We start from the raw sequence: 13,175 nt of genomic DNA on the forward strand, positions 1-13,175 counted from the left end.
AAAGACACTGCCGAGAACCAGCTGACGGTACTGGAACCCGGATGGGTAGCAGAAGGTACAAGAGCCAATGGAACTGCCGAGAACCAGCTGGCGGTGCTGGAGCCCAGGGTAAATACTAAAAACAGAAGAGCCAGAGGTGTATTTGGAGGAGGTTTTAAATCCGTACTACAGTGGATGTGGACAAAGCAGGAGAATTTGCCGGACACACAGCTGGGGATCAGCTGACGTTACTGAATCCCAATAACACTGGAGCAAGCGTTGACTGTGCAGACGGCACTTCTGAGCAGCAACTAGCGGTATTGGAGCCCAGGGTAAATACTAAAAACGGAGGAGCCAGAGGTGTAATTGGAGCAAGTTTTAAATAAGTAGCACAGTGAATATGGACAGAGCAGGAGAAATTGCCGTGAACACAGCAGGGGAACAGCTGACGTTACCGAACCCCAATAACACCGCAGCAAGTGTTGACTGTGCAGACGGCACTTCCGAGCGCCAACTGGCGGTGCTGGAGCCCAGGGATAAGAATGAAAACAGAGGAGCCAGAGGTGTAATTGGAGCAACTTTAAAATCTGTAGTAGTGAGAATGTGGACAGAGCAGGAGAAATTGCCGTCCGCACAGCAGGGGAACAGCTGACGTTACTGAACCCCAATAACATGGTAGCAAGTGTTGACTGTGCAGACAGCACTTCCGAGCGCCAACTGGCGGTGCTGGAGCCCAGGGATAAGAATGAAAACAGAGGAGCCAGAGGTGTAATTCGAGCAACTTTAAAATCTGTAGTAGTGAGAATGTGGACAGAGCAGGAGAAATTGCCGTCCGCACAGCAGGGGAACAGCTGACGTTACTGAACCCCAATAACACGGCAGCAAGTGTTGACTGTGCAGACAGCACTTCCGAGCGCCAACTGGCGGTGTTGGAGCCCAGGGTAAATACTAAAAACGGAGGAGCCAGAGGTGTAATTGGAGCAAGTTTTAAATAAGTAGCACAGTGAATATGGACAGAGCAGGAGAAATTGCCGTGAACACAGCAGGGGAACAGCTGACGTTACTGAACCCCAATAACATGGTAGCAAGTGTTGACTGTGCAGACGGCACTTCCGAGCGCCAACTGGCGGTGCTGGAGCCCAGGGATAAGAATGAAAACAGAGGAGCCAGAGGTGTAATTCGAGCAACTTTAAAATGTGTAGTACAGTGGATGTGGACAAAGCAGGAGAAATTGCCGTCCGCACAGCAGGAGAACAGCTGACGTTACTGAACCCCAATAACACGGCAGCAAGTGTTGACTGTGCAGACGGCACTTCCGAGCGCCAACTGGCGGTGCTGGAGCCCAGGGATAAGAATGAAAACAGAGGAGCCAGAGGTGTAATTCGAGCAACTTTAAAATGTGTAGTACAGTGGATGTGGACAAAGCAGGAGAAATTGCCGTCCGCACAGCAGGAGAACAGCTGACGTTACTGAACCCCAATAACACGGCAGCAAGTGTTGACTGTGCAGACGGCACTTCCGAGCGCCAACTGGCGGTGCTGGAGCCCAGGGATAAGAATGAAAACAGAGGAGCCAGAGGTGTAATTCGAGCAACTTTAAAATGTGTAGTACAGTGGATTTGGACAAAGCAGGAGAAATTGCCGTCCGCACAGCAGGAGAACAGCTGACGTTACTGAACCCCAATAACACGGCAGCAAGTGTTGACTGTGCAGACGGCACTTCCGTGCGCCAACTGGCGGTGTTGGAGCTCAGGGATAATACTGAAAACAGAGGAGCCAGAGGTGTAATTGGAGCAACTTTAAAATCTGTAGTAGTGAGAATGTGGACAGAGCAGGAGAAATTGCCGTCCGCACAGCAGGGGAACAGCTGACGTTACTGAACCCCAATAACATGGTAGCAAGTGTTGACTGTGCAGACAGCACTTCCGAGCGCCAACTGGCGGTGCTGGAGCCCAGGGATAAGAATGAAAACAGAGGAGCCAGAGGAGTAATTGGAGCAACTTTAAAATGTGTAGTACAGTGGATGTGGACAAATCAGGAGAAATTGCCGTCCGCACAGCAGGAGAACAGCTGACGTTACTGAACCCCAATAACACGGCAGCAAGTGTTGACTGTGCAGACGGCACTTCCGAGCGCCAACTGGCGGTGCTGGAGCCCAGGGATAAGAATGAAAACAGAGGAGCCAGAGGTGTAATTCGAGCAACTTTAAAATGTGTAGTACAGTGGATTTGGACAAAGCAGGAGAAATTGCCGTCCGCACAGCAGGAGAACAGCTGACGTTACTGAACCCCAATAACACGGCAGCAAGTGTTGACTGTGCAGACGGCACTTCCGTGCGCCAACTGGCGGTGTTGGAGCTCAGGGATAATACTGAAAACAGAGGAGCCAGAGGTGTAATTGGAGCAACTTTAAAATCTGTAGTAGTGAGAATGTGGACAGAGCAGGAGAAATTGCCGTCCGCACAGCAGGGGAACAGCTGACGTTACTGAACCCCAATAACATGGTAGCAAGTGTTGACTGTGCAGACGGCACTTCCGAGCGCCAACTGGCGGTGCTGGAGCCCAGGGATAAGAATGAAAACAGAGGAGCCAGAGGTGTAATTCGAGCAACTTTAAAATGTGTAGTACAGTGGATGTGGACAAAGCAGGAGAAATTGCCGTCCGCACAGCAGGAGAACAGCTGACGTTACTGAACCCCAATAACACGGCAGCAAGTGTTGACTGTGCAGACGGCACTTCCGAGCGCCAACTGGCGGTGCTGGAGCCCAGGGATAAGAATGAAAACAGAGGAGCCAGAGGTGTAATTCGAGCAACTTTAAAATGTGTAGTACAGTGGATTTGGACAAAGCAGGAGAAATTGCCGTCCGCACAGCAGGAGAACAGCTGACGTTACTGAACCCCAATAACACGGCAGCAAGTGTTGACTGTGCAGACGGCACTTCCGTGCGCCAACTGGCGGTGTTGGAGCTCAGGGATAATACTGAAAACAGAGGAGCCAGAGGTGTAATTGGAGCAACTTTAAAATCTGTAGTAGTGAGAATGTGGACAGAGCAGGAGAAATTGCCGTCCGCACAGCAGGGGAACAGCTGACGTTACTGAACCCCAATAACATGGTAGCAAGTGTTGACTGTGCAGACGGCACTTCCGAGCGCCAACTGGCGGTGCTGGAGCCCAGGGATAAGAATGAAAACAGAGGAGCCAGAGGTGTAATTCGAGCAACTTTAAAATGTGTAGTACAGTGGATGTGGACAAAGCAGGAGAAATTGCCGTCCGCACAGCAGGAGAACAGCTGACGTTACTGAACCCCAATAACACGGCAGCAAGTGTTGACTGTGCAGACGGCACTTCCGAGCGCCAACTGGCGGTGCTGGAGCCCAGGGATAAGAATGAAAACAGAGGAGCCAGAGGTGTAATTCGAGCAACTTTAAAATGTGTAGTACAGTGGATTTGGACAAAGCAGGAGAAATTGCCGTCCGCACAGCAGGAGAACAGCTGACGTTACTGAACCCCAATAACACGGCAGCAAGTGTTGACTGTGCAGACGGCACTTCCGTGCGCCAACTGGCGGTGTTGGAGCTCAGGGATAATACTGAAAACAGAGGAGCCAGAGGTGTAATTGGAGCAACTTTAAAATCTGTAGTAGTGAGAATGTGGACAGAGCAGGAGAAATTGCCGTCCGCACAGCAGGGGAACAGCTGACGTTACTGAACCCCAATAACATGGTAGCAAGTGTTGACTGTGCAGACAGCACTTCCGAGCGCCAACTGGCGGTGCTGGAGCCCAGGGATAAGAATGAAAACAGAGGAGCCAGAGGAGTAATTGGAGCAACTTTAAAATGTGTAGTACAGTGGATGTGGACAAATCAGGAGAAATTGCCGTCCGCACAGCAGGAGAACAGCTGACGTTACTGAACCCCAATAACACGGCAGCAAGTGTTGACTGTGCAGACGGCACTTCCGAGCGCCAACTGGCGGTGCTGGAGCCCAGGGATAAGAATGAAAACAGAGGAGCCAGAGGTGTAATTGGAGCAACTTTAAAATCTGTAGTAGTGAGAATGTGGACAGAGCAGGAGAAATTGCCGTCCGCACAGCAGGGGAACAGCTGACGTTACTGAACCCCAATAACACGGCAGCAAGTGTTGACTGTGCAGACGGCACTTCCGAGCGCCAACTGGCGGTGCTGGAGCCCAGGGATAAGAATGAAAACAGAGGAGCCAGAGGTGTAATTCGAGCAACTTTAAAATGTGTAGTACAGTGGATTTGGACAAAGCAGGAGAAATTGCCGTCCGCACAGCAGGAGAACAGCTGACGTTACTGAACCCCAATAACACGGCAGCAAGTGTTGACTGTGCAGACGGCACTTCCGTGCGCCAACTGGCGGTGTTGGAGCTCAGGGATAATACTGAAAACAGAGGAGCCAGAGGTGTAATTGGAGCAACTTTAAAATCTGTAGTAGTGAGAATGTGGACAGAGCAGGAGAAATTGCCGTCCGCACAGCAGGGGAACAGCTGACGTTACTGAACCCCAATAACATGGTAGCAAGTGTTGACTGTGCAGACAGCACTTCCGAGCGCCAACTGGCGGTGCTGGAGCCCAGGGATAAGAATGAAAACAGAGGAGCCAGAGGAGTAATTGGAGCAACTTTAAAATGTGTAGTACAGTGGATGTGGACAAATCAGGAGAAATTGCCGTCCGCACAGCAGGAGAACAGCTGACGTTACTGAACCCCAATAACACGGCAGCAAGTGTTGACTGTGCAGACGGCACTTCCGAGCGCCAACTGGCGGTGTGGGAGCTCAGGGATTACAGTTCAGGTGGTAGAAACATGAACAGAACAGGAGACCTGGATACTGTTGCCAACCAATTATTTATTCTGGAAGAGGACTGGCAAATTCATGAGAGATCCAGGCCTTGTTCATTTTGAGAAAAGTAAGCCGGTCAACGTTATCGGAGGATAGTCGCATGCGACGGTCTGTTAGTACACCACCTGCGGCACTAAAGACGCGTTCCGATAATACACTAGCAGCAGGGCAAGCTAGCACCTCCAGTGCATACTGACTAAGCTCTGGCCATGTATCCAGCTTACAGACCCAAAACTTGAAGGGAGAAGAGCCGTCTGGGAGTACACTAAGAGGGCAAGACATGTAGTCTGTCACCATCTGACGGAAACGTTGCCTCCTGCTGACTGGAGCTGTCTGTGATGGTGTAGACATTTGTGGCGGCGGGGACACAAAACTTTGCCACATTTCGGCCATACTGGTCTTGCCTTGTGCTGAGGCGCTGCTTCTGCTCCCTCTTTGTGCAGAGCTTCCTCCACTGCCTCGACGCACTGAGCTGCTTTGTAAAGCACTAGCAGCACTGCTCTCGGTTGGAATGGAGAACATGATGGAATGCACCAGTGCGTCTTGGTACTCCCGCATTTTACGCTCCCGGTTCAATGGTGTTATGAGGCTTTGTAAGTTGTCCCGGTAGCGAGGATCTAGGAGGGTGGACACCCAATAATCAGCCGTGTTGAGAATGTGGGCGATGCGGCGGTCGTTTCTGAGGCACTGCAGCATGAAATCAACCATGTGCTGCAGACTGCCAACTGGCCAAGAAACGCTGTCCCCTGCTTGAGGCGTGATCTCTGCCTGCTCTGCATCACCCCACCCTCGCTCTAGATACTGACTACTAGAGCATTGTGTACCTCCCTCCTCTGGACAGATGTCTTCCTCATCCATTGACTCCTCCTCATCCTCCTCACAAAGTGTCCCCTGCCTAGGCCTTTGTGAGGAACCACATTGCGCAGACTGTAGAGAAGCAGATGGCATTTGTGACTCCTCATCCTCCACCTCTTCCAAAACCTCGTCCCTTAGTGCTTGCAGTGTTTTTTCAAGCAGGCAGATAAGGGGGATAGTCATGCTGACTAGTGCATCATCTGCACTCGCCATCCGCGTGGAATAATCGAAGGCACGCAAAACGTGGCAAATGTCCTTCATAGAGGCCCACTCAGTGGTGGTGAAGTGTGAACGGCGCGCACTGCGACTTGTTTGCGCCTGCTGCAGCTGGTACTCCATTACTGCTGCCTGCTGCTCACACAACCTCTCCAACATATGTAACGTTGAATTCCAACTGGTGGGTAGGTCACATATGATGCGATGTTCCGGAAGACATAATCGGCGCTGCAGAGCTGCAATGCGTGATCTTGCATTGCTGGAACGCCGCAAGTGAGCGCACTCTATGCGGACCTTGTGAAGCAGTGCATCAAGATCCGGATAGTCCCTCAAAAAACTCTGCACGACCAAGTTGAGCACATGTGCCAGACATGGGATGTGAGTGAGGTTGCCTAGGCCCAGAGCTGCCACCAGATTTCGGCCATTGTCACACACTACCATGCCTGGCTGGAGATTCGCTGGCACAAACCACACGTCACTCTGCTGCTTGATGGCATTCCAGAGCTCCTGCGCTGTGTGGCTTCGATTCCCCAAAGAAATTAATTTTAATACGGCCTGTTGACGTTTGGCCACGGCTGTGCTCATATCGGTCATCATAACAGGTAACCGTTCACGGGTCGATGTGGAGGTAGACCGTGACGGCTCCTGCAGCGCTGATTCAGAGGAACTGGAGTATGAGGAGGAGTCAATGTGTACAGACTGGATTCCTGCAATCCTTGGAGTTGGCAGAACACGTACAGCGCCACTCTCAAGATCTGTACCCGGCTCCACAACATTTACCCAATGGGCAGTGAGGGAAAGGTATCGTCCCTGTCCATGCTTACTGGTCCACGCATCAGTGGTCAGGTGGACCTTGCTACTGACGGCGTTTTGTAGCGCATGTTTAATTTTTCCCTCCACATGATGTTGTAGGGCAGGGACGGCTTGCCTGCTGAAATAAAAGCGGCTGGGCACGTTGTATTGTGGGACTGCCAATGCCATAAAGTTACGGAATGTGTCAGTCTCCACCAGCCTGAATGATAGCATTTCAAGGGCCAGTAGTTTAGCAATGCCAGCATTCAGAGCCTGTGCTCGGGGGTGGTTTGCCGAGTATGGGCGCCTTTTCTCCCATGCCTGTGCTAACGATGGCTGTAGACTGGCCTGGGAGTGTGAGGATGACTGGGAAAGTGGTGCTGTGGGTGGAATTACACTGTGTCTCTGTACAACAGTGCCAGAGATTCTTCCATGGCGATCCTGTGAGGAAGCCGAACCAGCTGTGTGTGAGCTGGAGGAAGAGGCTACAACACGAGCTGAAGAGGTGGTAGGTGGCGCTGTAGGTTGGCCTAGGTCTTCAGTGTGTTTGTGTAACTCCACCACGTGCTTGGTCCGCACATGTTTCCACATATTTGTGGTATTGAGGTTGCTGACACTTTTCCCTCTTTTCACCTTCTGATTACACAGCTTGCATTTGACAAAGCAAATGTCATCTGCAACTGTGTCAAAAAAGGACCAGGCACTGCAAGTCTTGGGAGCGCCCGCTTTGGATTTTGGAAGAGCCATGCTCCTAATGGGTGCCGAAGTGGAGGCTACAGGCAACCAAGTCTGCCCCCTCCCTCTCCCTCCTTTTTGGGCCGTTCGGGGAATCTCTTCCTCAGAGCTGCTCCCACCACCTTCCTGTCCCTCACGCCATGATGGGTCAAGGACCTCATCATCTACACCACCCTCTTCAAACAACTGCTTCTCCTGGGTAGTCTCGACAGCACAGTACGCACCAGAAAGTGGCACCTGAGTCTCATCATCAGATGCGTACTGAGGTGTGCTGCTGACCATAGGCACTGGCCCACCCGCCTCTTCAGATTCAGAGAGACAAAACGGTTGCGCATCACTGCATACTACCTCTTCTTCAAATTCTTGAATTCTGCTTGGCTGGCCCCCTCTTTCCAAGCCAAGAGATTCAGAGAACAGAAGTAGAGATGGCTCCTGTCCAGGGCTCTCTGACTGCCTGGGCAATTTGGCAGGTGGTGAAGAGACAGATGGGTGCTCTTCAGTGCTCAGGACCTGAGAGGATCTGGAACTAATTGAAGTCGATGCGTTAGCTGCCATCCATCCGACAACGGCTTCAATTTGGTCCTCGCGCAGCAGTGGGGTACGGCTAGCTCCTACAAAGCTGCGCATAAAGGACTGTTCCCTGGTAAAACTGGGGGATGCTGAGTCACTGGTGCCCGCAGCAGGCACAGAATCCCCACGTCCTCTCCCTGCAGGCACAGAATCCTCACGTCCTCTCCCTGCAGAAACTCCACGCCCACGCCCACGACCACGACCACATGCCTTACTCCCTGCCTTCTTCATCTTGGTAGACTGATAAAGATAGGCAGAAAAGTACTAAGGGCTTAGTGTGCTTATTCCTGAACAGCTGCTAACAGGTATAAGAAACACTAATTTTATAAAGTGTGGACTAGACTTTAATATGAGCTAATGTGGCCTACACAACTGTAAAGTGGAGTGTTTGGTGAACTTTATTTAGGTTTTTTTTGTCACAAAAAGACACTGGATGTGCCTAAAGATGTAATAACGATAGTATCACAAACTTTTTGTAGCTATTACAATGTAGGAAGGTAACCTACAATGCAATAGATGAGGCTGCAAAAAATAGGCTAATACTAATCTGGCTGGGGCTGCAGGGCCCAATGCTGCAGAAAGGCTCCTCTATCTACTCCTATATAGTGTGTTTGGAATCAATTTAGCTGAATATGGATGGAACCACCACACTAATAGGAGATATCAGGAAAAATTATGAATTGGCAATAAAGGACAATGTATGAGGCAGTGACACACACTGAGTGCACTACAACCAGACGGGGTTGAAGCACACACTACAGGGTGAGCTGCACTCACACACCAGACCTTGCAGACAGCGGTGAACAGTACAGATGCAGAGCACTGTGCACTAGTGCTGCAAGACGGAAAAAAATTTCTCTATCTACTCCTATATAGTGTGTTTGGAACCAATTTAGCTGAATACAGATGGAACCACCACACTAATAGGAGATATCAGGAAAAATTATGAATTGGCAATAAAGGACAATGTATGAGGCAGTGACACACACTGAGTGCACTACAACCAGACGGGGTTGAAGCACACACTACAGGGTGAGCTGCACTCACACACCAGACCTTGCAGACAGCGGTGAACAGTACAGATGCAGAGCACTGTGCACTAGTGCTGCAAGACGGAAAAAAATTTCTCTATCTACTCCTATATAGTGTGTTTGGAACCAATTTAGCTGAATACAGATGGAACCACCACACTAATAGGAGATATCAGGAAAAATTATGAATTGGCAAAAAAGGACAATGTATGAGGCAGTGACACACACTGAGTGCACTACAACCAGACTTGGCTGAAGCACACACTACAGGGTGAGCTGCACTCACACACACAGACCTTGCAGATAGCGGTGAACAGCACAGGGAACTGTGCACTAGCACTGCAAGGCACAGTGATTTAGAAAGTAGCTTGGGTAAAGCAGTATAGAGCAAATAGGTAGCTAAAACTGTCCCTCAGAACAACAGCGTCCTATCCCTAACTGAATTCACAGCAGAGTGAGCTCAAAATGGCGGCGGTGGCTTTTATAGTGCATCATGACATCATTTCAGCAGCCAATCACAGCCATGCCATTAGTTAAGATGCCTACATGCCTAACAGGATGTGCCCACACTTCTTAGGATCCTCATTGGCTGAATAAAATGAAAATGTCTCATTGCATTATGGGAACTTCCGATTCCGGTATACGATATTGCAATAGTATCGGAATTAAGTATCGGAATTCCGATACCGCGAATATCGGCCGATACCCGATATTTCAGTATCGGAATGCTCAACACTATGCACAGTACCACTTCTCCTGTCCTGAATTGTGGATGTAATTCTCAGTATTTGCATTATTCTGTATATATACACTGCACAGTACCACTTCTCTTGTCCTGTATAGTAGATGTAATTCTCAGTATCTGTATTATTCTGTATATATACACTGCACAGTACCACTTCTCCTGTCCTGAATAGTGGATGTAATTCTCAGTATCTGTATTATTCTGTATATATACACTGCACAGTACCACTTCTCTTGTCCTGTATACTGGGTGTCATTCTCAGTATCTGTATTATTCTGTATATATACACTGCACAGTACCACTTCTCTTGTCCTGTATAGTGGATGTAATTCTCAGTATCTGTATTATTCTGTATATATACACTGCACAGTGCCACTTCTCTTGTCCTGTATACTGGGTGTAATTCTCAGTATCTGTATTATTCTATATATTATACTGGGTGTCATTCTCAGTATCTGTATTATTCTGTATATATACACTGCACAGTACCAATTCTCTTGTCCTGTATACTGGGTGTAATTCTCAGTATCTGTATTATTCTGTATATTATACTGGGTGTCATTCTCAGTATCTGTATTATTCTGTATATATACTCTGCATAGTACTACTTCTCTTGTCCTGTATACTGGGTGTAATTCTCAGTATCTGTATTATTTTGTATATATACACTGCACAGTACCAATTCTCTTGTCCTGTATACTGGGTGTAATTCTCAGTATCTGTATTATTCTGTATATTATACTGGGTGTCATTCTCAGTATCTGTATTATTCTGTATATATACTCTGCATAGTACTACTTCTCTTGTCCTGTATACTGGGTGTAATTCTCAGTATCTGTATTATTCTGTATATATACACTGCACAGTACCACTTCTCCTGTCCTGTATACTGGGTGTAATTCTCAGTATCTGTATTATTCTGTATATATACACTGCACAGTACCACTTCTCCTGTCCTGTATACTGGGTGTAATTCTCACTATCTGTATTATTCTGTATATATACACTGCACAGTACCACTTCTCTTGTCCTGTATACTGGGTGTAATTTTCAGTATCTGTATTATTCTGTATATTATACTGGGTGTAATTCTCAGTATCTGTATTATTCTGTATATTACACTGGGTGTCATTCTCAGTATCTGTATTATTCTGTATATATACACTGCACAGTACCACTTCTCCTGTCCTGTATACTGGGTGTAATTCTCAGTATCTGTATTATTCTGTATATATACTCTGCACAGTACTACTTCTCCTGTCCTGTATACTGGGTGTCATTCTCAGTATCTGTATTATTCTGTATATATACTCTGCACAGTACTACTTCTCTTGTCCTGTTTGCTGGGTGTAATTCTCAGTTTCTGTATTATTCTGTATATATACACTGCACAGTACCACTTCTCTTGTCCTGTATACTGGGTGTAATTCTCAGTATCTGTATTATTCTGTATATATACACTGCACAGTACCACTTCTCTTGTCCTGTATACTGGGTGTCATTCTCAGTATCTGTATTATTCTGTATATATACTCTGCACAGTACTACTTCTCTTGTCCTGTATACTGGGTGTAATTCTCAGTATCTGTATTATTCTGTATATATACACTGCACAGTGCCACTTCTCTTGTCCTGTATACTGGGTGTCATTCTCAGTATCTGTATTATTCTGTATATATACACTGCACAGTACCACTTCTCTTGTCCTGTATACTGGGTGTAATTCTCAGTATCTTGTAATGCAGCAGCTTGCTAGCATTACTGTAAATGGTCCAGGATGTGTTTTACCTGACCATGTACCTTCCCCTTTAACTGACTGGTCACATGACTGTGACATCACACAGGTCCTGTATGCACAGTAAAGGTCTGTACACATGACTGGGACAGCACACAGGACCTATACACACAGCTGACTGATCACATGACTGTGACATCAGCAAGGTCCTGTCAGTATGGGTGTATGTGTGCACAGGATATATAAACCCCGGTAATTGGAGACAGGTGTGTTCGGTGTGAGGCGTGAGGCCTGTGCTCCGTGTGTGTGGGACACCGTTTATGAGAGGCCTAGTGAGGCCAAGTGAAGCCTGGCAGCCTGAAAGGCAAAGACTGGATCCTGTGCGGATGCTAGTGGCCTTGGAAGGCAGCGGCTTTGGAGTGAAGCCTGGTACCTGAAAGGTCGAGCCTGGATCCTGTGTGGATGTCAGTGGCCTTTGAGGGAACGACGGCTGGAGACCCCTACCTGGGAAGCCGCAAAGCCACAGTGGTGGCGGATTATTGAGGAAGAGTCCTGAAAGGCAGAGCCTGGATCCTGTATGGATGTCAGTGGCCTTTGAGGGAACGAGGGCTGGAGACCCCTACCTGGGAAGCCGCAAAGTCACAGTGGTGGCGGATTAAAATGGACTGCAGCAACTAAACCCGGCAAAGGTAGTACACTTTGTTACATGGACTGTGTTATGGTCATTGATAATTTATTACCTTGCCGTAGGCTGTAACCTGGAGCAAGTGGGCCTGTGTGCCACTTGTCTCATGAATGTTGTAGATATGTGTGTCGGCGTGCCACGGAGTTGGACCTGGTGAACTGTGGCTTATGATGTAATAAACTGCAACATTGTGAGAAAAACGTAAAGACATTGCACGTGTGCATTGATTGACGCAGCGAAGCGAGTAACCCCCAGTATGATGACTAGCGCTGCCTTACAATCTGTATTATTCTGTATATTATACTGGGTGTCATTCTCAGTATCTGTATTATTCTGTATATATACACTGCACAGTACCACTTCTCTTGTCCTGTATAGTGGATGTAATTCTCAGTATCTGTATTATTCTGTATATATACACTGCACAGTACCACTTCTCTTGTCCTGTATACTGGGTGTCATTCTCAGTATCTGTATTATTCTGTATATATACTCTGCACAGTACCACTTCTCTTGTCCTGTATACTGGGTGTAATTCTCAGTATCTGTATTATTCTGTATATTACACTGGGTGTAATTCTCAGTATCTGTATTATTCTGTATATATACACTGCACAGTACCACTTCTCTTGTCCTGTATACTGGGTGTCATTCTCAGTATCTGTATTATTCTGTATATATACACTGCACAGTACCAGTTCTCTTGTCCTGTATACTGGGTGTAGTTCTCAGTATCTGTATTATTCTGTATATTACACTGGGTGTAATTCTCAGTATCTGTATTATTCTGTATATATACACTGCACAGTGCCACTTCTCTTGTCCTGTATACTGGGTGTCATTCTCAGTATCTGTATTATTCTGTATATATACACTGCACAGTACCACTTCTCCTGTCCTGTATACTGGGTGTAATTCTCAGTATCTGTATTATTCTGTATATATACACTGCACAGTACCACTTCTCTTGTCC

This window comes from Phyllobates terribilis, unplaced genomic scaffold (genome assembly GCF_046119375.1).
Source record: "Phyllobates terribilis strain yellow unplaced genomic scaffold, ASM4611937v1 Scaffold_640__1_contigs__length_901019, whole genome shotgun sequence".
NCBI classification, from domain to species: domain Eukaryota; kingdom Metazoa; phylum Chordata; class Amphibia; order Anura; family Dendrobatidae; genus Phyllobates; species Phyllobates terribilis.